Here is a 26,019-nt window from a genome sequence, read left to right on the forward strand (position 1 = left end):
TTTGAACTTGCAGTCCTCCTGCCCCAGCCTGTAGAGTTGCTGGGATTACAGGTCTGCACCACCATACCTGGCTGATTATTTTCTACAAAATGACATTTTTAACTTATGTCATCTCTCTGGGACAAGACATGACCTCAGAGAGGTGTGGCTGACAGAGCCGTCATCAATGAGAAGAAGTGACAGGCAGAAGTGGGACATACCAGCCCAGCCGCTTCAGTGTCTGTGAGGAAGGCCCTGGGGGCAGAGTTGGAACACCATGGTGGCAAATCCACGGGCTTCTCAAGTGTGAATCTTGTCTCCCTCACCTCTGACCACACGACTTTGGACCTTAATTCCCACATCTCAAAATGTGAATAATGACCTCATAGGGTTGTTTGATTATTAAATAAGAAAGGGCATGTGAAGTACAAATAAGTGTTAGTGCCTGTCCCTTGTGGTAATGATATTTTTGATGGGAAAGTACTAGGGTGATTGTGGGACAGAGGAACAGTCTGTTGAAGTCAAGGTTCCTGGGGAACATGGGGGCCTCTAGCTACCCTCTCAGCTGTCTCCTTTCCCTGTTCAGAATTTCTCTCCTGGTTTCTTTGACTGCATAATTTCAGACTGCATCATCTCTCTGCTTTTTCAAGAGGAGTCTGTTGCAACTGTCAGTCATCTTAAAACAGTTCCAGCCTGTGCCCCACCTGGACTGCATACCGTACAAACAACTCCCTCTGCAAAACTGTGAGCACATCCCATCATTCAAACCACATTCTGGGAATCATCCTCCTAAATGCTCTGACTATGCAGCTGAAATCTGCAGCTCTGAGAGATGCACTCAAAACCCCTGCCTCACAAAACAGTGCACCCTTGGATGGGCACCAAAAGGGATCTAGGATGCCAAACCCTTTGCACTTGAAAATCCTCAACAGCTGGCTGAAGGAAGCACACCTAGGAGCAATTTGTTTTTAGCTCCTGAATAAGCTTTCTAATCCAAAGTAATTGGGTTGTCACATATTGAAATGCCTTGCATTTGCAGTGGGCAGGGTTGATTTACTCATATGCCCAGGCTGCCTAAACTGCTTCTTCAGGCAGGTTCAAGGAGTGCTCCATTGTCTCCCTGCTGGCTGGCTGCTTGTTTTTGTTTTCAGGATGCTGAGAGCAGGGTGGGGGTGGGTTCACTGTCTCCTTTGCTGCTCATGGGTCATAAGGGTTTTCTTTTGGTTATTAGTACCGCAAAGGTCACCATTGATCAATCAGAATGAAGGCTTTCCATGATGTCACCATATGTCAGTGTCATGAAGACCTCACTTAGGATGTCACTCAAGAAGCCACAAGAATATTTCCTCAGCCCCTTATTGCCCAGAGAGCCTGTGGTTCATATGCCACAGAGAAACTCACAAAGGAGACTTCAGGAAGGAGGGAGTGGCTGACAGCGACAAAGGCTGCTGGGAGGCGGGTAGGGTGAGGGCCACTGAGGGCCCCACTCACGGGTACATGCCTATCAAGCACACACTGATAGAGGATGCTAAAGATCCCAACCACGGAGGGGTCACTGCCACATCAAATACTGCCAGACTGCTTTTTAAGATTTCATTCCTTCTGCTTAGATATGCATGAGAGTAGAGTGCATTTTGACACGTTATGCACACTTGGAGTATAACCTCCCATTCTTGCAGTTGCACATGATGTGGAGTTACACTGCTCCTCTGTTCCTATGTGAACGCAGGAAAGTTCTGTCCCATTCATTCTACTGTCTTTCTCATTCCCGTCCCCACCTTTCCCTCCGCTCCCCTTTGTCTAATCCAATGAACCTCTATTCTTCCCTTACCTGCCGCCATATTGTGAGTCAACTCCCACATATCAGAGAGATATGGTTTTGGAGGGCTGGCCTGTTCCACTTTGCATGATAGTCTCCAGTTCCATCCACATACCAGCAATGCCACCACCTCATTCTTCTGTATGAAATACTGACAGACTCTTATTATCTGGCTTTCTCCAAGAGCCCAGGGAGTGGCTGGAGGGGTGTTGGCTCCATTTGCAGGCCCCTAGATTGGCTGCGTCAGGCTGGGAAACGTCTTTAAAAACAGACATCAGAATCCCAGTCCCAGGAGAGTCTAGATCAGTAGGTCAAAAGGGTCTGGGCAACCCCTTAGATAAAAATCCCAAGGCTACTGTGATGCAGTGGATGGGGTAGAGGCCCGAGAGGCCTTGCTCGGCTCCCACTCCTAGGTCTGAGCGCTTGCCCTGTGCCCAGATCCCTGAGGCTGAGCCTGTTTCCCCCTCTTAGGACAAGGAGAATAACGGCTGCCCATCGGATGGCTGAATGGGACTGAATGGATCTTGTCATGAGTGTTCCTAGGAGTAAATCTGCCCCCGCTATAGATGCAAGGCATTTAAGCAGATTACTTGGCTTAGAAAGCATCATTTCCTGATCTCTGTCCACTCTGGTCCTGTCTCATCTGCCTTCTTACAGGCTCCTCTCTGCCCACCATGGCAAGCAGAGCTCACCAAGCTCAATCCCAGATCCATCTCCTATCACTCCACACGTTCCTCACATCAGTGTGGAGCAACGTGCTGATGATTCCACTTTTAAATCTCAAACGTGGACCTCACCTCAGAGCCCAAGATTTAGATCCTGCCCATATGCTTGGCATGTCCAGGAAGGTGACCCAGAGTCTCTTGTGCATGGCTCCTAGGCCAATCCCTTCGACGTGAAACTCCCATCCTTTCTCCCTTAGCCTGAACCTCGTCTCCTGTTCCCCATCCTTGTGAATGGTCGGGACCACTGTCTGCCCAGTGTAGAGGACAGACACCAGAGAGTGCCCCATAAGGACCCTGTCTTCCCCAATCCAACCCAGCTCTGACCTAGTACCATCGGCTGTAGCTCCTAAGTATCCCTCCAACCCCCCCCCCCCCCAGTTCACCAGGACCCTGGCGGACACCCTGGTCCAGGCTCTTGCAATGGCCTCCGAAGTCCCTACTCCACAGGGACCCTAACCCTTCCAGTCCCTCCCCACACTGCAGGCAGCAGCCCTTACAGTAGCTCCCAGTGATCCCCATCCTGGCGTCCGCCCTTGCATATAATCTCCTCTGGACAGTGAGCTGCATCACGTGACCTGCCTCTATGAACAGTGTGCGGGAAAATGATGGGCTGTCCCCCCTCAGATTAGGCTACAGGAAGGTCCTTCTGCCTCTCCTCGCCCATCCAGCTCCTCGCCTTGCCTTCCATGCTCTGGGGGAATCAGATTTCCAGTCACCAGCAGCCCTGTGGAGAGGCCCAAGGACAACAGATGTCTCCAGCCACCTGATGTGGGCGAGCTTAGATGTGGGCCCTCACATAGTCGAGGCCTGAGATATCTGCAGCCCTATGATTCCCCATTCCAGCCCTTTGAGAGACCCGGAGACCAGGAGCAAACCGAGCCCGACCAAATTCTTGACTCACATAACTCTGAGGTAATAATGCCAGTTGTCCTATGGCACTGATTTGGGGTCATTTGTTATGCAGCAGTAGACAACTGACACAGCTCTCCTGCCATCCTCTGCTGTATTTCAAGATCACCCATTCTTAAAGAACAATCACTAAAACCCTTGACCCCAAGGGGCCTCTCTGACCTCTGCACCTCTCTTGGCACAAGGTTCACTTGCTGACAGGGTCCCAGTCATCTTCTCTTCTCAGATCTGGAGGAAGCGCTTTGCAGAGGCCCCTTCAGACTTCCTTTGACTCCGAGCAGAAGCTTCTCCACCTGTGGAAAGGCTTCCCGAGTCCTCTGCTCCAGGCTGCGCCCCACCGGTGGATGCCCTTGTAGAGACTCCCATTTCCTGGCCTCACTGTGTGGAGGGGCTGACTCAGTGTGACTGCACACCCACATTTGGGCACGTTTCCCTAGGCCTGTCTCCCTCGCTAGCTAGTAAATGCCAAAGAGCAGGAGACAGGAGGGACCCTGAATATCCCACCGTCTCCCCAGCACCCAGCCCATCAAGACTTCTCAGTAAATATCTGCTGAAAGACTGAGTGGGTCCATGCCTTCAGGGCCACTGCTCTCCCAGTTCCCGACTGGCACCCACACCTCCTCTAGAGCATTTCCAAGGAGTTGGTGAGATTGGAGGGCAGGACCCAGGCACTCAAAGACTGAGATCTGCACTGTACCCCACGGGCACCGAGGGCCCTCTCTGTGCCCGCTCTGGGCTGGGTGGCGGGGACGCAGAAGTGAGGCACACAGACCCAGGCCCTCCTTCGCCTCCTTTGCAGGGATGACAGTCTGCTGGGACAGACAGGTGCCAGTCCAATTGTCACTTGTTGAAACGCAGGCACTCTTTGTGACAATGGCAGTGACAAGATGCTATTAGGACGTGTCCTGCGGGAGATGAGCTAATGCAAGATGAGTGACGCCCCTCTCCTAGGTGACCCTCTCCTAGGTGACCCTCTCCTAGGTGACCAGGCCTCAGAGCAGAGCCAATGAGCCCTGCTTGCGCCTCTCTCGGCCACACCTCCCTCTTCCTCCCTTCTCCCTCTCCAGCCTCCCTGGATGCCAGGACAGGGCTGGTCTTCTGCCACCTATCCTCCTCATGTTTTAAAAGACAGAGAAACGCAGGAAGGGGTGGCCCTGAACGATGACACTGGGGTCGAGGATGGTACTCACCGAGGATGGACGGTGACCCTGAAGATCACAAAGGAGCTGAGAATTCCTATCACCAGGGTGCTGCAGAGGTCACAGCATGATCACCTATTTGTGAGGAGCTGTTGTGAACCAAGCCACTGCACTGTGGTCAGGAAAGCACAGCAGGTGCCAGCAGGCCCCGTGCGTCCCACTCCTGGTGAGCGAGGCTCGGCTCTGTGCTCACCTTGCTGCGCTCTGATCCGTGCTGTAGTGTGCACGCTGTCCACCTAGTAGAAAGGAGCATCCTGCAGAATCCAAGGTGCCACGGGCAGCAGCCTCTCCTGTGCTCACGAGCCTCCTCACTGTGGCATTCTCTGTCCTGTCCATCTTGAGTCTTCCTGCTTGCTGTGCCCCAGGATCCACGCAGCAGATTGCCGAGGTGTGCAGCAGACCACACCACCCAGGATGGTGTGAGTGCACGCCATTCGCACAACATCACCAGGGGATGCACTTCCCAGGACTCCCCTATCCTGAAGCCATCATGACGGGACCTTGGATGGGAGGAGAACCAGCCTTCACCCCGACCTTGCTCAGTGGCACACTGGATGTGCACACTGGATGACGCTCCTAAGGTCGGTGACCCCAAACCCATGCTTGGGAAACCTTCCCACCTGTATTCAAAACCCGGACAGGCAATATCTGACAATATAAATAAAACAATGAACAACAACAAAAACCTTAAAGCTTTAAACTTCTTTTCCGACTAAATGAATCTGTGTGCGAAGTACCACCTGTGTGTATGTGAAGTACGTGTGTGTGACGTACCACCTGTGTGTGTCAAGTACCACCTGTGTATGTGTGAAGTATCACCTGTGTGTGTCTGTGTGTGAAGCACCACCTTTATGTGTATGTGTGTATGAAACACCACCTGAGTGTGTGTGTGTGTGAAACACCACGTGTGTGTGAGAAACACCACCTGTGTATGTGTGTGTGTGTGTGTGTGTGTGTGTGAAGCACCACGTGTGTGTGTGTGTGTGTGTGTGTGTGTGAAGCACCACCTAGAAAGCAACCCCAGACCATGTTTCTTTGATGAGCCGCCGGGACGTGGTGCCTGGACAGCAGCTCCCTCAAAGTGGGCAGCAGCAAACGCGGAACCGGGTTCCAGCCTCCAGCCTCCAGGGAGGTTCCGGAGATGGCGGCCCGGGGAGAATCCCAGGTGCGCGGAAGCACAGGGGGAGGAAGGGGAAGGGGCACGACAGCAAGGACAGCGACCTAGAGAACCAAGGGCGCCGGCGTGGCAGGCGGCCGGGAGGACGCGGGCTCCTGGATGGGGCGCAGAGGATCCGCTGCTTCCGACTTTCACCTGACAGCGCCTGCGCCGCTCCTCCTGGGAGCCCGCCCACCCTGGACCCGGCCGGCTCTTCCCGGGCAGGCCGGTTCCCCGTCGCCCCGCGGAGCCTGTCCCTGAGGACCGAAGCCGCCACCACACGGGTCGGGCGCCTCCTGCAGGCGTGCGCGCTGGCGGGCCGACGGGATCGGCCTCTCCCCGGCCCTTTCAGATTCCCGGTTCCCACCCGCCAGGGCGCGACGCCCTCCCGCGTTGGGGCGCGTCCTGCGGTCGCACAGCGCCACCTGGGGGTGTCGCCTTCGGGCGTCGCCCCGCGCGTCCTCCGGGACCTCCTACCAAGCGCAAGTCGCGCCCTGGGCTTCCCGCTTCTGTCCACCCGACCTAAGAAACTAGGGGTTTCTTAGGTGTGTGTTGGTTCGTTGTTTCCAGAGTGAGCGTGAGTGGCATGTACTCTCTAATGAGGTTGCGCTGACTTCAGGTGCAGCCGTTTCCCGCCTTCTCAGGAGGCACTCAGGCGCCCCTCGACTGGCTGCATGGACGCCACCGTCCCGGGACGTCTCCTGCCGGTGTGGGTCAGAGGATGAGGTCTCGTCTCGGCAGGAGAAGACCCTCCCAGGAAGGCCGCAAAGAGGGTTAAAGACAGGACACACTTTGGGCTGAAAGCTGAAGAGTGGAAAGGGTTTGCTCTCCACGCCCGACTCGCTGCTGAGGTCGCCCTCCCTTCCTCGGCCTCCGTGATTTACACCTGGATGAAGCCTCTAGCTAACTGGAGAAGTAAAAGCTTCCTTCTGCTAGACTCCTCTCAGGAAGGTGGGACTAGGAGGAGGAGGAAGGTGGGTGGGAGGAGGAGGCATGGGGGAAGGAGGAGGAGGAAGGTGGGTGGGAAGAGGAGGTAGGGGTGGGGAAGGCTGGAGACCCCAGGGAAACCAGGCGCCCTGGAACACACTGCAGCTTGCAGTTCTCCCCGATGCCTCAGGAATCAAAGCACAAGGAATCACCTGCTGGACGCCATTCCAAAAATGCAGTGGTGCAGGGCATGACAGGGTATGCCTGTCATCCCAGGGGCTTGGGAAGCTGAGGCAGGAGGGACTCAAGGTCAAAGCCAGCCTCAGCAATTTAGGGAGGCCCTAATCATCTTAACAAGACCCTGTCTCAAAATAAAAAATAAGAAGTGCTGGGGATGTGGCTCAGTGTTTAAGCACCCTGGGTTCAAAATTCAGTACCAGAAAGAAAAAAGAAATTAGGTAGCGGTAGTAACTCAGTGCACTCCTGTGGTTGGGCACGTGGGACTCATAACAACAGGTGGAGGTGAGTGAGCTCACCCCTTGTCGCAGGGAGTGTGTCCTCATTCGGGTCCCATGAGCCACCAAGGGGCTATCCAAACTGCTCCTTGGTAGTCCTCAAGTGTTCTTCCTAAGAATGGGCCAATGCCCAGACAACAGCATTGCCAGGTGGGCTCCCTCTCAAACGTCTTCCTGGATCTGCGCCCTGATCCTCACCGCGTCTCCCAGTCTGCACCTCTTCCAGTGCCTTCATAGGACGGCTCCCACAGACAGTCCGCACCCTCCAGGGTGAGCAGTCTGGACGCTTCAGTGATTCTTAAAGTCATGCAACAGGTTCAGAGGTCTCAGTCCCTAGAAGGCCGACCACATGGCTCTGGGCCCCAGGTGAGGCGGACACCGAGGTGGGAGGAAGTGGCAGAAGAGAGCGGTCAGGACCTGGCCACCAGGAAGCAGAGCTGATGACACAGTCCTACAAACATAGAAAACACTGTGATTCTGAATGTTTAAACGCTCTAAATGATGGCATGAGAACAAATATTAACTTCACTTCCTCTCATTTCCCTGTGCATGGACAGCCAGCCAGCAGTGAGAGATTGGTAAGGTTTTGGTAGCAAATCTTACAGGACCTAAAACAGCCCTAGTGTTTCACACTGTTACTTGGGTCACTGCACAGCTCTGGATTGCAGGGTCATTTTATGTCCTGCACTGCCACATAAAAGGACAGTCCATCTTCTTACCTAGCACAAAGGAGGACAAGGCAGAGTTTCAGCCAGACACTAGGGATGTAAAAAAGTGACTGGAGAGGCACCAACACTTGGGACAGGAACAGCGCTGTCTGGGGAGCTTCAATTGGCCCCAGACAGAGCCCACACAGCCACCTGAGAGGTCCCACTCACTCACAGGGCTTCTCTTTTGTGGCCCAAGAGAGTGAACAATACCCCTGGCTCCTGGCCAGGCACCTCAAGCTGAGCCTGTTGCACCCCCTAGTGCCCCAAGTCCAGTATTCTCTGTGCATAAGCAGAGCCCCACAGGAGCCTGTCCTGTCTTCCTTAGAAGTGTGTGTCCCACCTGGGGCCAGCTGGCTTGTCATGCAAAGTGAGCCTAATAGGGAATCCAGGGGTTGATCTCCACCTCTGGTCAGTAAGTACTTCGCCAGTCCCAGTGTGCTAGAACACAGCTCCAGGGGAGCAGCCAGGCAACTACTCCAGTGCTCCCATGTGCTGACAACCAGGGACTGAGCCTGGGCAGGGTGTGTGTCATGAGGTCTCTGTTTGTGTTGAAGAGATCTTATCAGAGTGGGGCTCCCACCCTCCCACAGAGACTGGGAGACATGTGCTCTCTTCTTGATGATCAGACTTCAAAGGGCTGGCTTCCAGGTCTTTCAGAAAGACATTACTGGGTTGTAGAGGATTTACATCTCAAACCGACATATAAAGGATTTATAATTGTAAGTTTTCCAACGTAAATGCTCTTATCAAAAGGAGGTCAGGGGCCTCAGGGACCTATAATCTGGTTCAATCTGCAGCAAAGAGTAAACTGACAGCACTGAAATGTCCCAGGAAGGCAGGGCAAGGGAGGCTGTGGCACCCAGGGAGGTGGCTCTGAGCTGAGCGGCCAAGACAGAGTTAGTCTGTGTGTTGGGGTTGGGGGTTGGGGGTGTACCAGTGGCAAGAGTTCGCGGTTCTTCACAGGTGGTGCCCAGGTGGTACCAGGATTCCTGCAAGACATGAGACTAATACTGACACAGGACTTGTCCAAAGAAGGGCGCAGGTGGATCTGGACCTGTGGATAGTGAAGGTCAAGAATTTAAAGGTAGAGAAGATATTGTCTCCATCTGGAGGGATGGAAAAGCAGATGTTGAAGGAGATGAGTATCCACCTTAGAAAGGGGCAGTGGGCTGACCCATGAGAATGGGAGGCCCTGAGGTAAAAAAGGACCTGGGAAGGTGGCTTTGAGAACTCAAAAGGACCAGACCCCTGATGCTACCGCTAGTGAGGGGATATGGAGATCACTGCATAAGAGCAGAGAATGTTGATAGAAATGTTTTCTGTAGCTTCATTTGGGAACTCGACTCAGTTGAGAGGAAGTGGAAGATTTGTTTCTCAACTGTTTCCGGAGACATGGTAAAAACTACTTTTGGTCAGAGTTTCAGAAGGGCACAGTCAGGTGGAGGGGGAGATTAAAGGCTTGAGCCACTGCATGTAGTTGGAGAAGCTGTCCTAAGGAAGAAGTGAAGTAGCAAAGAGAAAAGCAAAGTTCACTTCATGTTTATGAACTGCTTATCTGATTTTGAGTAGTAATTACATCAGAAGAGTAAGCAGAGGTCTTCGAGAAGTTCACAGGTGTAGGATGAATTCTGTGAGGCAGTGAGTCTAGAGCATCATCAGGATCCAGAGGGAGGGATGTTTTCACCCAGGAGAGAGTGATCCACATTGGTATGCCCAGTACCTGTATGGCCATAGGGGGAGCTAAAATGTCCATGTAAGAGACCTTGTATCTAGGTTGTAGGTGTTTCAATAGGTCCATCTCTTTCCAGGCTGTGATTAGAACTTGGTCTCTTGGCTATCCTTTCTTCTGTATCTCTCTGGCATTTATTGTGCACAGCCAATGGGCATTTCCTTATTCTGGAGTGTGACCTGAACTCATCCCAGATTAATCAGGCACTGCAGAATCTGATTCACTTCTGGCTCTTGGACTATACTTACTGATAGAAAAGATATGCCATGTAACATCTCATATGGAAGTAGCATCCGATTAACTTTCAGAGTATTTATGACTCTCATAAGGTCAATGGGTTGTAAATTCATTTGGTTTTGGATACTGCCTCTCATAGCTTAGCTGAAGTTCTCTTAAGGGAATGGTTGCCCCTTTTTACTTGGCTGGAAGAAGATGTAGATTTCACTGTATCCCCAGTGCTTTTGCTACTTGCTGGGTAATTTGTGCCATAAAAGCTGGGCCACTGTCACTTTGTAGGGATCTTGGTAAGCCAAACCAGGGATGATTTCCTTTAGGAATACCTTCCCACCTCCTGTGCATTTTTACCTTATTAGGAAACATCTATATCCACTCTGTAAATGTATGTATGAGGTTTAGTAAGAGCTTGTATCCTGAGAACTAGGGCATATGGGTTAAAATCTTGTTTCCAGTCCCTCCTGGGTATGATCTGAAGTGTTGACCTGATTCTAAGATTGATACCAACATGTAAGTATATTTCCACTATATCCAGTATAAATACTATTACATGAACATGTGTAACATGTTTGTGAAACCTCCCATCATGAGTATCATCAGTAAATACTAGGATGTATTCTCCAGTCCACACGTCTCGGTGTGCCAAAAATGGATCTGGGAAATAGGTACAGTCAGTTCCCCCATGACCTTCCCTTTTCTAGCAGTTCAATCCAGCCAACATAGCCACGAATATTGTGGTTGGAGACTTAGTGCCTCCCTATTGTTCAATCATCTGCTTGGCCTGATACGTCAGGTCCTTCAGTTATCTGCATGAGGGCAGATTGAGCTTTTTGGAAAGCCTGTACCTGTATCATTGCTGAATCTGTTCCCTTCCATTGTACTGTTTGTCTTTCCACCAAACTAAGCCTGACAGGCCTACTGTAGTAAGAGCCAAGTATTGCTCAGTAGCAGTGAGACTTTTAGCATTAGAGTATTTAAGTATCTTAAAACAAGGGGAACATGAGAAACAACTTTGTGGGGTACTGGCTCCCCCCTTGTTTTGTAAAGTTGTTGAAGAGTTGGTATAACCTGGAGCATCAGCCTTAAATTGTAGAGAATGGCCGAGCACTGCAAAAGCAGCTAAGCAATGAGAAATGAGGAAGACTGTTTTCTTTTATGTAAGCAGTGGCATAAAGGAAATGAGAACAGGTGTCACTAATACCAAGAGCATAACATGCTTTGCCAAATTAAGGGATATGAGTTACATCCATCTGCCACAGTTGATTTGGCCATAAACCACAGGGATCAACCCCAGTGGGTGAAGCTGAAGTATGAATCACACACTGTGGATAATAATGAACAATTCTGTGTGAGCTTGATCTCACATAATGTGAATTTTTTGTGCATATTGGAAGTATTCTTATAAAGTGAAGAATGAGAAGTTTGAGCTCAGTCATATGGAGACATTTGTTGACAGGCTGCAACAAGTATATTCGCCTTAGCGTGATGAGATTTAGAATGAGCTCTAATATGACCAATAAAACAAGGACAATGATGTTCTTGAACTGTTTATTGTAAAGCATGAAATGAGATAACTCTTCTGACTGTACATGTCCAGTTGTAGCTGTTTCAATGCACATAGCAACTCCTCTCTAAGAACTGTCACTGTAGATATTAACTGATTTATTAGCAAAATAAAGTAAGGCACAAATGAGAGAAAGCTTTGCTTGCTTTGTAGGGGTGTAGGAAAGTTGCACCACCTGAGTATGATTCCAAAAATTAGTTCTTCCTAACCTGGTGCCATCAGTGAACACTGTCACTAGCCCCATGTATTCGCTGAGCACCTACAATCCTTGGGAAAATAAATGAGGTTAAAATAGCAAATTGAATGAACTTATGCTGAGGACAATGATTGTCACTTGGCCAGGAACATTAGCAAAAGCTAACTCTTAGTGTGTGAGGATTGTTAAAGTTGTTGTTCAGCTGAAGAGGGCGCCACAGTGCAAGAAGACCTAGCTTTCACCAATGTGTAACTTTTTGTTTTGAGTAAGAAAATTATGAAGTGGTGTCAGTATAAACACTGAAAGTTAGCTTTGTATTTTGTTTCTTTTATAAATAATGGTCTTATTATCCTAAATTGACTTAGGTTGTTATATTAGAAATTGTACTTATGTAAAGTATTAACAGACAATAAATGTGAAGTTTGTAAAGAAAATACAACAAAATATGCAATTTTTATTATAGCTATGAACCAAGGAACATGACTTTTTATAATTTTAAATCTTTAGATATGTATATATAGTAATTCGTTTATTTTAGGGTTATGGTAATCTTTATCACAAAAATCTATTTTTTCAACTTAATTTTAAATGAACTTGAATGATCATCTTAGGATGGAGATGTAGAAATCAAAGTTATGAAATATTTCCAACTTTATTTGAAAATTACACTTATTGTCATTTTGCAAATAGCTAAATATTTTTCCTGCTTATGAGGCTTTTTGTGCTTCCATGGAACATTTTTATTTTGTCTGGGTAGGGTACTGGGTCATTTTGGGGTGTCTGTCATGCACACAGCTTAGGCTCAGGTCAAGGTGGATCACTTCCTCCATCTCCGAACTGGACGGATGCATGGGCGGTGTGTTCTCAAGGCAGGCCTGGCCCTTGGCTCTGCTGCTGCCGCTGCTGCTCTTGTCCCTGAACCTGAGGCTGTCCTTACCCACCATCCCCCATCCTCCATCCCTTCAGAGGTTTGGGGGGAGATAGATGTGACTCCATGGGGCAAGAAATCCTGGAAACCACTGTTCCCCTCCACTTACAAAGGGGCCTAGGGCTCTTTGGGTGGGACCCAAAGTCCTTTTGACCTGGGGCCTGATGGAAAGTCTGTGGTGGGGGTTGGCCGAGGTCAGGTGCTGTGCCAGGAGTCCCTGTATCTTCTCTTTACATCCACTCCAAAACAGGAAGCCCAGAGACATCAACCTAGGTAGGTCAGGTTGCCCACTCTGGTGAGGATCTTACTTGGGTGGAAATCCCCAACAATGCCCAGGTGTGGGACTGTGGAACAAGACAGGTGGTCTGGATCTAGCCCTGGAGCTGGGTGGAGGGGACAGCACCAGGGCTAGTTCTTTGGGGCCCAGAGGTGGAGGTTGGTAGGCTCAGAAGCCTTGGGTCATATCAGGTAACTTTTGAGATTCAATTTTCTCATCTGCAAAACAGGCACAGAGGTGTGCCACAGGGCATCCCTCCCTGTTCATTTGGGCTGGGTCACTTTTCCCTTGGTCTTGGTGTTCATCACTGGATGAAGGCATGGGCCTGCAGGAGGAGGACAAAGTGTGTGAGGGCACATGCTGGACTTCTTGGGCCAGGGGATGCCTCCTCAGGGAGCCTCTGCAGCTGGCCCTCCTTTAAGCAAGTGTATTGGAAATGATCACTCATGGTTTTCAGTATTACAAACCTGCCATGTATGCATTATTCCATCCTTGCTGCAAAACTTCCAAGTCCTCTACCCTGAAGCATAGGTTCCTCGCCTGGGCCCAGTGTTTTTACCCACTTTGCACTAACCCTTTCATTCTTGTTCACTCGTTCAGAGACCCAGTGTGTGCGTTCCTCTTAGTCCATCTATATTTTCCATTAAAGAACAGTGCTGGCAAGAAATTCAGGCCTAAGTGACACTGCCAAGGGCCTCACTCAGTAGGAGACAGACAGGACCCTTTGCCTTTCCTCCTAAGTTCCCTGGTTCAGTGGAAGAGCTTCTGTCTTCTGAAGTTCATCATCCATGATCAGATTTTTTTTCTTTGCTCAGCAATCAGTGTTAGGTTAGGGATTTACAATAGCAATGAGCAGACACTATGGGCAAAAAGGATGTTTAGCTGCCTCTTTCTGTGACTCTAACTGACTTGGGCTAATTATATGTGCATCTGGGGTCTAGCATTGTGAAGTAGTGTAAAATAAAACCAATCACAAAACTGGGAGTAAAAAGGTTTTTTAACAATGAAAAATTTAAATCACTGGCCCCAGGAATAAATGATAAACTGACTCAAATCTTACGTCAAATATGTGAATGAAAATGTGGGAAGTAGCAGATTAGTGAGGTGAAATAAGCAAAGTATTGAATATCTCATGATAGTCACATGTTTTGCAGATATGATGGGATGAAAAAACACAATAAAGAATGCAAACCACAGTACAATGTGTTCACTATCCCCGTGAATGAGTGACTGATAAGGGTCATAGCTAATGACACCTGCCCAGCATTGACAGAGTGCAGGAATGAATTGCACTGGCCAAAGAAAACACCAAAATACAAAATTCCAGGCATCAATTCTAACAAATGCATATCACTTTTTCAACACCTTAAAGTCAAACTATTGTACATTCCTGCACCAAGTTGTGCGAGGAAGAAAGTGAATTCCAAAGAGCAGTGGTGTAAGAGAAAAGCAATGGAGAAGGTTAATGAATAGTGCCCCCAGCATCAGATTGGAGAGCTAAGATTTAGATGAGTGGGTGCACATTGGTGGGAAGAATCCAAAACGCAAGCTCAGTACATGGGGAGTGATTGCTAGTGCTGGAGATGTCACGGCTCTATGATTGTGAAGTCCCTCTACATTAACAAGACAAGGGTTTATCCCCTCATGCCCCTTCTATCTGTCCCTACCTCCACTAATTCCAGATAAGTACAGTATATACTTATAGTATATGCCTCTCCATATACAATATCATCAGAAAATCTTCCATGCTTTTGAAATCTGCAACTTGTGTTATGGAATCGAGTTCAGACTCTGACTTGAGTGTGATTATTGCATGGAAACATTGGACAACATGATGCTCTGAAAAGCAAAAAAGGTTTTTTTTTGGGGGGGGGGTTCTGCAGGCTACACAGTGGTTCTTTGAGCCTAGTGGAACTCTCCAGCAAAGGGGTTTATTAAGACTGGAGTTCTGGAGAATGTAGAGGTAACAGTAATAGGCAGTGGGAGTCATGAAGATGGTTTCCTATAAAACACAATCCACTGAGGCGATCCTGTTTCATTTCCCCCTGCTGCCTCCCTAAAAACCCGTGTGTTTATTATTCAAGTGCATATACTGAATTTTCTTCAGAAGGTGCAATCATTGTTAAAATTAATGAAGAGCCCAACTACACGAGCAATCCAGGGTGGGATCTGGAAAACTGCACAAGGATTATGATGAACTGTAATAGAGGGACACTGATACAATGACTATGCTGTAGTCTGAGAAACAACTGCAACATGGCCCAGAGGCCCATGTTACCACTGTAGTATTTGAAGGAAACTCGAGGTTCTTCTCTACCTACCAGAGAATATCTGCCCGCCCTAACCATGCCTTCTGCCCTCTACTGTTTCAGTCCATGGTCAACAGACTCCATTGCTCTGAGACCAATGTAAGGCAGAACATCCTGGGGGAAGGGCACGGAGCTTAGCTCAGCCTATGGTAGTCAGAAAGCAGAGAGGAGGAGCATTTAGCAGAGAAGAAGTAATCCCCCATGGCCAACTGAAATCCTCAGTTCCAACAGGACATGTGATTGTGAAATCCTCTAGAAAGCCCAAGACTTACTTCCTCTAGCCATGCCCCACTTGCCTACAGTTACAGTAGCCTATTAAGTTACTCACCAATCTAAATTATTAATCAACTGATTAGTTACAGCTTTCATAGTTTAATCCTGTCACCCCTGCATTAATACAGGAGGTTTTGGGAGATATTGAGATATTGCACATCCCCACCATAACATTCTACCCCAGCCACTACAATCGCCATCACATAATGCAAAATGGATTTAAGTCCATATACAAGAGTCCCCACAATCTTAATGTATTCAGTACTGCCTTGTAATCCAAGTCTCTGAGATTCAAACTCTGAGATACAAACTGGCTGTGAGACCCTATAACAATATATATATATATATATAAATATATATATAAACATATAAATATATAAACAATATATATATAAATCTCCAAAATACAATCTCACAGAATAAAAATTCCCTTCTAAAAGGGAGCAATCTGGATATAGAAACAAGTATGGGACCTAAATAAGACCAAAACCCAGTCAGGCAAGCAGGCCCTGTAACTCTGCATACAGCATCTGGAGCACTTGGTGGCAACATGTGATTTCCAAAGGGCTGGAATAGCCTGCCCCTTGCCTTTGAAGCATCTGTGGCACACCTCATATCCAAACCACAACACTGCAATTATTATATTTAGAAGTTAGGACAGGTGTCCTGCTTTCAGATGCAGGTAGTGTGGAACCTGCTCTTCTTCACTAGACTCTGCATGAGCTTCTGCTGAACAGAACCTCCACACAACCTTGCAGCTGGCTCACGCATGTCTTACATGACTCTGGGAATGTAAAGGAAAAGCATCGCAGAATGACTCCAATTCCCAGGCCCAATTCCAACATGACCAGTGGTTGTGAAAATCTCTAGAAAGCCCCACTGCCCACCATTCCACTGGCATTCATAGACCTCAGCTGCCATTGCTGGCTTGCAAAGAGAAGATCCCTGCTATCTGACTATCTCAGAGACCTCTTCCCTGAAAAGAGCTTCTTCTGTCATACAAATACCAATGGCCATGGGGAAATGGCTGGCCAGAATCTGTGCACGCACTGGATTTCAGTCAGAAGTGCTGGAAGAAGTACTCTCACACTGGGCAGAATATGCTCCTGAGAGACCTCCAGGGATGCTCAGGCTCTAGCTGGGGAGAGATTCCATTTAGCCCCTTTTGTTGAGTTGTGCAAGACTAGGAAGGAAATGAAGGGTTTTACAAGGAGCATCAGCAAAAGGAAGGTTGAGGTGGTGATGGGGGCCAGAAATTTTGAACCTGTCACCTTCACATAAAACTTTGGAGTGCCTGCGAGCAGGTTCCTTTGCTGTTGGTGAGAATGCCAAGAGGAATGGTACTGCTCAACAGAATCAGTTTCTAGCGAGACACCCTGGAGGCTGACCAACTGTCAGCAAAGAATGGCCAAGGGGCCTGAGTCAAGAAGAATTGAGTTGTCACTGTGGGCAATGTTCAGGGAATCTTCAAGTACTGGGAACAAGATTTCTCTGGGTATAACTTTAGATTGGAGGAATGAAGCCCCAAATTCACTTGGGGATATTTGCAAACTTCACAGTTTCTTTGCCCAAAGGACCCTGAACTCTTGCCATTTGCCCAAAGATTCCCACGAAGGAACTGAGGAGCCTCACTCCTGCTGCCATTTCCCTCCACCATTCTGCCCTTTTCTTTGCCTCCACAGTATCACAAATGCTGAGACCAGGCATGAACCTCAATCCTAGTGCCCCCACGTGTCCCTTCAGAGGCCTGCCCTTTCTTCCATTTGCCCCTGTGCCAACACACCATCCACTCTGGGAGCTGCCCCTGGCACCTCATGTGACTACACCCATCTGAGGGCAACCCTCTGGTGCAGTCTGCTTTCCCTGGAATATCTGTCAGCAGGAACTGACTTCCCTACTCTGTGTGGCTGAGCAGTTCAACTCTGGACAACATGGGCCAGAATGGAAGGCAGCAGAGCACCCTCATATTCAGAATGTTGCCCACACTCAGGGACCCCTCAACTGTAGTACCCTGGGGGCCTTTTGTGGGGCTGTGGAGCATCCTGCTCCTTTTCTTATAGCTGTGTCTGCCCTGAGGACCCCTGTGCCTGCCACGGCCAGTGGGGAGACCTGGAACTATGGGGGCCACAGGCACCTGAGCCTTTGCCCTCTATCGCCAACACCATTTGCACAATTAGCCCCCTCATCTTCCCCATGAGTGCTTGCCAATGACATGAAGCACATGGGGAGGGTGGACACCCCACCTTCCAGGCCGTGGTGCCACCAGTGACTCCAGCAGACCTCAGAGCATCTATGAATATTTCCAATGCTGGCAGCAATCCCTGGTGTGCAGGCACCTTCCTAACATTCCAGATGTAGCAGCACGTTCCTGCTTCCTCCTGTGAGCATGCTCCCCAGGGACCAGAATCCTCCTGGAGCTCTGACAGTGGGGATGGAAGAAGGAGGTTGGGATGTAGGAGAACTGGAAGGAAGGTCCTGAGGGTGGGGTACAACCTGAGAGACCTACGTTCCCAGCAGCATTCACCTCACACCAGGGGATGAAATGTGCCTTATCTCAGTTGCCCTTCATTGCCCTGTGAGTGCAGCAATCTTTGTTTTCAGGGATCATCACCGTCACATGGAGGTCTCAAGGTCAGAACAGGTTCCTGGAGTAACATGAGCAAGGATTTGGATTTGGTTCCCTGACTCTATGATTGTCCCTTCACTTATTATTTTTACTTTCTAGCATGGACCTGGTTGTTCATGGCAGACAACATCACAACTAGTGTTCAAGGTAGGGGTAGAAGCTCCAGGACAGATCTCTGTGGACACCCAACCATATAGTTTTGGGGAACTTCTGTTTTGGATATTGAGGTGATGTGGAATTCATTTCATCTGGCTGCCATTCAAGATGCCACAGACTGAATGGCTGAAACCACAGGCATTCATTTTTTACAGGTCTGAAGTTGGGAAGTCCCAGAAAAAGGTACCAAATTTAGAGTCCAGTCAGCGCTGTCCTGGCTTGAGACAATGGCTGGCTTGCTGTGACCTCCTATGGCTGAGAGAGCTTCAGCATCCCCTTTTATTCCTGGAGGGGCACAATTCCAATCATGAGATCTCTACCCTGTGACCTCATTAAAATCCTAAGAACCACTGAAGTCACCATGTCCAAACACCATCACATTGGAGGATAGGATGTACACACATTAATTCTGGAGGACAAAATCACTCACACCAGAATACACAACAACAAGAACTCAAGGGAAAGTCAGAGGTGCCAGTGTAATACTTGGTGTTGTCTCTAGTGTATGAGAGCATGTCCTGGATGCAGGGAGCCCACAGTGGGGGGTGAATATGACTAGGCAGAAGAGGCAAAGGCAAGGTGTGTGTTGGGCCATGTCAGCTGGCAATGGAGTAAGGGTTGTGGAATGTGACTGGTCCTGAGGAATCCCAGCCCAGTGCTTCAGCCCCTATCTGAACTGGAGCCCACCATGACTCTGGAGGAGGGACTGCGGAGGGGTCTGCAGGAATGTCAACACACAAACAACTTTGACCAGATGATCTTCTAAGAGATGGCAGAAAAGTGCATCAGAGGCCTTGGTCTAAGCCTACGTGCTAGGGAACATGGGTTGCACAGCTGGCTCTATTGTGGCTTGACACCTATACCTGGCCATGAGGGGCATCTGCTACCACAGGGAGAACCACAGAGCACCTTGCTCTCCAAGCATTGGCCCTCTCTACTGGGAGAGTTGGATATTCTGTTAGTCCCAGAAGCTCTGGCCTCAATGTTCTTAGTTCCAACACTGCCTTGAGGTTCAGGTTCAGTGTGGAGGAGTAACTAGCCAAGCTCAGGAGGTCTCCTTCAGCAGTGAGGGCTGCACACAGGGTTCAAGTTTTCCTGGCCTGGTGCTGGCCACCCACGTGGCAAACGAACCCTTTGACAGCATATGGGTCACCCCTGCTTATGAAAGTTGCCACAATCATACCCTGATGCAACAGAAGAGATGTGGAATTTGAAGAACATGTTTAGGAAAGTCCTGTGTCTCAGATCCCCTGAGCACCAGTCTCTGGCCTTTTTTGTCTTTGCTCCAGGAAATCCTTGCCATTCAAACAAACAAACAAACAAACAAAAACATGCAAAAACAGCCCTCTTTGGAAGCAACCCAGCTTTCACAGCAGAGCTTCTACTCTCTCAGGACCTCTCCTAGGCCTTGTTCCCTACGGTTTAAGAGTTCCAATGACACCATTTGTAGAAAAGCAGAGAACCTATCGAGTTATCTTACATAAATCACATCTTTGACAAAAATGATGATGCCTGGCTTCCTGTGTGGTTCAGAACAGGGACATGAGAAGCCTGGAATAAGGAGGAGATACGTAAAGGAATGTGCCCTGTTCACTGAGGCCCACGTGATTCCCTTCAGGTGTTTAGTGATGTAGGATGTTCACAGAACTATTTCTGCCTTGGGAATTTATCCCTCCTGGGACTGACCAGCCCACGTGAAACACTGCTCCCAATCCCTGCGAACAGTTCCACTCTGGTATGAAGCTATGGCTGGGCTTTCCTGATGACTAAGTCTGTGCCTTGCTTACCTGCCAGGTTTGTGCAGTTTGATGCTGCAAAGATGGAGGATCCAATTGATGGCAGGTTCCAGAGCCAGCGTCCTGTAATCCTGTGGAGTCTGTATCCTTCAAGTTCTCCAGTCCGTGGTGATGTGCAACAGCCAGGTAGAGCTGAACACATTCCCACAGGAATCCACGATAAAGAAAAATATACGCCACGGGAGTGTGTTGTCCCACATGTGAACATTTCTTCAGGACAGGAGATTCATCTTCCAGGCGGAACAGCACCTTAGCATCTGGGATTCCTGCTGCCTTTGGATTTGAACTGGATATGATCTACTTCAAGTTCATCTTCTCTCCCCTTGCCTGTTCAAAGAATCGACACACCATTTGCCCAGGATATGAGAGTCTGCATGGTCAGAGTACATGGAATATGGGTGTATCCAAATGTCCGCCCACATGATGTACATTCTCCTGCTGGTGCAGTTGCCACTCATGGGTTCTTATGTCAGTGTGTACTGGACCATCCTGGACCAGGTTAGGTCCCTTGAACCTTCCCTCCACCAAATGGCTGGAGCAAATCTGGATTTGCCATATATACACCATTCTCTTAAACTCTATTCTTGTGTGCATCTTCAGAAAGATTGGCTCTAAGGCTCACCTATCAGCAGTCAAATGTTAGTGGTAGCCAGAGATCACACCTGAGGCAATAAAGGTATATGGACATCACGAACAAGGTGGTGGAGTCTCCCATCTTCACCATGTGGGAGGCCACGGAGGAGTCCACAGGAAACTTGGAAGAGAATGGAATGGAGTAACAACAAAAAGAAGACAAGTTGTACCAGATCCAGATTTCCTGACCTACATTGATGATCTGTGCTCCGAGTGGACTTTGTCTCCAAGGAGGGCTGGGCTGGGAACAGTGGTATCTAAAAGATTTGGAGAAAGCCACCCCAGACTCCTGGAATTACCATTCATCCTTTAGATTCTCAGCACTGTGTGCATTTTGGGTGGGGTAGCTCACGGTTATAATTTAACAATCCCATGGCATGGACCAGTAAGTGGTCATCACTGGTTCCTATAAATTCTAGAGGTCTCCTCGACTTGGGCACCCTTCCTACCAAGGCCACACACACACTCTTTCCTCCAAGTAGACACCACCATTCCCCACCACCAGCCCTTTCTTGAAAATATTGTTTTCCTTAGAACCACACATGGACATCTTGACACTATCTGAGAACCTGGATCAGGAGGAAGGACTCACCCAGCAGGGTGGCCAGCAGAACCTCAGTCTGTCCCTCTGACACCAAGACAGGTGACACCTCCCATTCAAATTTACCCTTCGTGAATCCTTCTGGCTCTTCTTATTCCTGATGCAGACTGAGCCAGTGCCCATTTCCTTCAGCAGCTGGTGGAGAAGCACCTACTGCCCTTGAAGTGGAAAGGAGGTGTGCAGGTGCCCCAATGTTATGGTATACCCTGCACTGAGTTCTTCTAAGTCAGCTGCTGGCCAAGGTGTAGAGACATAGCCATGGCATTGGACAAGGGGTCTACATGGAGATCTGACCCACAGATCACCTCCTGGGAAACTAAGAGATTCAGGGTCACAGAATTGCAGGTCCTGAGACTGAAGCACACTGGTATCCTCCTGTGCTGTCGTGAGTCTTCCTCACTGGGCACCATCTGGTCCACAACCCTCCTCAGGAGCACAGAAACTCCTCCCTGCACCTGGGGCACAGATGTCAGGTAGGTCCCAGAAGAGCCTCTCCTACTGCGGGGAGCACATGGGACAGCAAAGCTGTTTACTGACCATGACCATGACCCTACACAGCCTGGACATCCTCCTGGCCTCCCAGAAACTTCTGGTGTCCTGGGAACTGTCCCAGAACTGGGGCCCTCACAGACCCCTTCATGTCCACAGTTAGGAGCACGCCAAGCACCACATCCCCAAAGCAGATCTGCATCCTCTGTTCTCCTGCTGCCAAGGCTAGGAAGTGAGCTCCATTATGACTCTCAATTCACATAGGAAAGATGCCCTGTTCTGGGCCTAGTCTTCAGGTCTCTGGAGAGCAAGGTGTGATCCTGGGGCTGGTTCCAACTGCCCAGTATCCAAGAGGAAGTGTGAGTCATCAGACCCCAGAGAAAGAAGAGTCATTGAAGATAGTAAATTTAGTGGGTGCTCTCTGGGTTGCCAACCCCTCAGGTTGGCCTTGGTGAGATTTCACCCTCACTGCATCCTGCAACACAAGGGGCAAAGGATCCTTGTCACTCAGAACTGATCCTGCTGGTCCTCAGGAAAGGACGGGCAAGAGGAGGGCACTGGGGGTGTAGGAGGAAGGCAAAGGGTGGTACTGGGAGGGGAGAAGGAGAGACAGGCATACCTGGGGCAAAGCTGTACACTGGGTGCATTGTGTCAGTGTGAATAAAAGTAGTCCAGTGGGGATATGTTTTCAGGCCTGCTGCCTTACCCTGTGGGGTCTGTGCTACTCTGTTCAATTAGGAAGAATGGAGGAGGTATCTGCTGGTGCCAGTCTTCAGGGTGCACAGGTGCCTGACCAAGGTCTTTCTTTCACATTTAGGCCGCACCTTCCACTGAACCTGGGAGAAAAATGGATCAAAAGCTTAAAAATCCAGAAATCACTTTATTCAAATGGTTTCAGCAGTTTAGGGGGCCTCTCTTGCACATCCCATAGCATCTGTGTCCCTTAAACATCTGTTACCAATCGGCTGAGGGTTTGTGATTCCCTCCCGAGAGTGATCATAAATAGAGTGCACCTCGCTTAGTATGAGCATTTCTGAGTTTTCAGGGCCAGTGTCTCAGATCTTAGAGTTCATAGCCCTGAGATTGAATGCCAGTGACCCTCAGCTCCTAGTGGTATTAGCACTGCCACTATGTTCCTGGCAGGGGGAGCCAGCAGCTACTGATGGTTCCCAAAAACTCTTCCAACAGCCAGAACTAGCTGTTCCTCAAAGCTGTCCATTGCTGCCACTCTCTGATTGATAGATGCCCTCAGGCTGCTTTCAGGCCAGCACACTTCACTGCTATCTGGGCTTAGTGCAACCAGCCCCACCTGCTGTGCTTGAGATAAAAGTCTTGGACAGGTAAAGTATATCCACCCACTTCAGGCCTCATTGGGAGTTATGCTGCACACCCTAAGGGGAAATGGCACAGGTACTCTTTGCATAAGGAGATGGGGAAGGGCTCATTTGGCTTAAAAAGCAGGCTCAAGCACACACAGTGTCCTTCCAGTAACTGTGGGACTTCTCTCAGCCATGGGTCAGGAAGGGGCTCCTTGTGCAGCAGACTAGGGGCAGCTGAAGATATTAAAAATGGTGGCAACATCCACAGAGACTGCAGGATAAAGTCATCTACGATTGACCTGTGACCTAAGAAAAGGCTCTGTGATGCTGTGACATATTTGGGGCAGCCATGGATGTCAATTTTTCTTAAATGCCTCACAGGGAATGTTAGTCCTTTCTCTTCTGTCTCATTTAGAAGGAGAGTTGCTTTTGAGCCTCTGGTCTTCTGAACCATTAAACCATTTTCTAGAACTGAGCATGCAGATGGCATTGTTTCACAAAGCTGTTTTCTGCCTCTGTGAAAGAGGCTAGATAGTCGAGCTGGACCAAAATTCGGCATGGCCAAGGCCTTCCTGCATAGGAGGCTTGAGAGGACAAGGCCTAGCTTCTAGGGAAAGAAGTCATGGCACCCTTTGAAACCTAACAACACAATCAACACATACTCTTCCTATTGTCATGACTTCCCAGCTGCCAAGCCAGACACCAACTTCTGGTCCCTGCCAAGAAGCGCCGGCAAAGCAGTAGAGCCATGGACCAGGTTGGTTGAAGCATCACTCAGCACCAAGGTGAATTAGCACTAGCTGACCCATCACCCGCAGCAGTCCTGCCCACGCACAGTGGTGACGCTCACTGTAGAAGACTCCACTGAGCACTGCAGTTCCAGACACACCACTGAGCATGCAGAATTCAATGACTTGAATCTGCAGCTTCCCAGTGTGGAGAAAATGGAAGTGAGGCAAACCTGAATGGGATTGGAAGTTAATCAAAAGCATTATTGCTTTTCCAAGCCCTAATTATAATAAATTGGAATCAGTAGCATTAGTACATTTCCAAACCCTAATTAGCATAAGCTCGGACCAATCACAGTGACTTAAGTGCTATATAAACATGTAGACTAGCACACTTGGGTGAAGAAAGCCTGCTATTGGGTTCCCTCTCACACTGCAAGAGTTCTGTTCCTGTTCTTCAATAAAACCTACCCACCCATCTCACTCATCCTGGTCTATAGCATTCATTCTTTGAATTCACAAGACAAGAACCCAGGAAAAAGAAATTGATAGTGAACTGCTGATGTTTGCTGCAACATTGGAGGGAACAGGTCACCTCTGACAGGGGCAACACTTCTTGGCTGCAGAGATCTGCACCTCACACAACCTCACCTGCCAAGTGCAGAAAAACTCCAATATCACCAGTGTGCAGTAGAGAATCAAACTTCATCTCAAAATTTTTGTTTCATCTTTTGGTGCCAATCCTGAGGCTTCTTTGGAAGGATGAGTAAAACACACCAATGAAACTATTCCTTTTTTTCCTGGAGTTCTATACTCTTAGAAATCTGTCTATCAAAAATAACAGGCACCTGTCACCCAGTTAAAATTGGAGAATGCAGCTGCTTGTCTAAAGCCACAGGTGGCAGGCTTACTAGAAGAGACTTGACCGATCCCTTTTGTCACTGACAGAGGATGTTTGTCAAGCTCTATTCTTCTAAGGGTCAGTAGGAGCAGGGATCACCACAGCCAACTGGAGATGCCAGAGGGGTAATCACTGGGTCAATTAATATACACCACACACAGACAGCCGTGGACATCCCTTAGTCCCTTTGGCAGGGAAACTGCTAATGGAGCCAGTCCTGGCCTTGACAAACAGTGAGGGTACTGTCACTTACCCTACCATAGCCATATTGGCATGGCAACCTACAAATCCACAAAGACCTCTACCATGCCACCCCTGGAAAGGCAGGATTGGAACTCTGTCCCACCTCCAGATTCATATTGACCCCAGAGATGCCCCACCCAAGGCTTCCTATATGAGTTTATGGTCCCTGCCACAGTGTTTTGGGACTTTATTTTGAGAAGAAGTAATCTAACTATGAAAGGTTTTCAAGTGTTACCAGCAGACATAGATCCTGATTGTCAAGGGGAAATTAAGGTCATGACACAATACTTTTGTCCTAATTATTCCTGAAACTAGGATAGTAGAAATGGTTCTTGTACTACATAAGCTGACAGGTAAAATTCTTTATAATTAACTACATCATTAGGAGGAGACCTCTGTTCGATATCCTCAAAGGAGATCCCTCTCCATCCTCTCTATCTTCACAACTTATGCCAGAAACTAAAGCTGTGCTGACTTGGGCAGAGTCTGCTCTTCAAAGAGCCCAGCTTCCTAGGCTTGACCTAAATGAATCTATTCAAGTACTACTTTTTTCTACCACCTATAGCCCTATGGGAGTTCTTTGGCAAGAAAAAGGTATTACAGAACGGTTTCACCTGCCACTTTCTTTTTCCAAATCTTTAGCACCTTTTCATGAGTTAGTCACTCAAATTATTACAAAGCTTGACATCAAGTGCTGCACCTATTAGGGCTAGAGCCTTCTCTTATAGTAGTTCCTCTCGCTACCGCACAACAAGATCGTCTTTGACAGTATTTCACAAGTTGGCATATTGCACTTGCTAACTTTTCGGGCCAAGTAGTCATTAACCTACTAACAAAATTTTACAGTTTGCCTCCTTGACCACTTTTTTTTTTTTCTCTAAAATTATCTGCACTAAACCCATTTCCCAGACTCTAACAGTTTTTACTGATGGATCCAGCTCAGGGAGGGCCAGATTTTATAGCAAAAAGGAGCTGAAGGTTCTTCAGACAAAGTTTTCCTCTACACACTATGTTGAAATACAAGCCATAATTTTTGCCTTAAATTTTTCATCAGAATCTATAAATATTTACAGTGATA

The 26,019-nt window shown here is 48.6% G+C and overlaps 1 long non-coding RNA gene across 1 annotated transcript in view; it reads right to left on the minus strand.

Moving 5' to 3' along the window:
- Positions 1–7,008: 7,008 nt before the first annotated feature.
- Positions 7,009–26,019, minus strand: part of LOC306643084 — a 68,440-nt gene continuing 49,429 nt past the window's right edge. Inside the window, exons 2-3 of the long non-coding RNA XR_013758819.1 lie at positions 20,019–22,586; positions 7,009–7,680 (exon numbers count right to left, since the gene is read on the minus strand). This is a non-coding gene — a long non-coding RNA (uncharacterized lncRNA). The remainder of the gene's footprint in view (positions 7,681–20,018; positions 22,587–26,019) is intronic.

The sequence above is a fragment of the Sciurus vulgaris genome (genome assembly GCF_902686455.1).
Source record: "Sciurus vulgaris genome assembly, chromosome: 13".
NCBI classification, from domain to species: domain Eukaryota; kingdom Metazoa; phylum Chordata; class Mammalia; order Rodentia; family Sciuridae; genus Sciurus; species Sciurus vulgaris.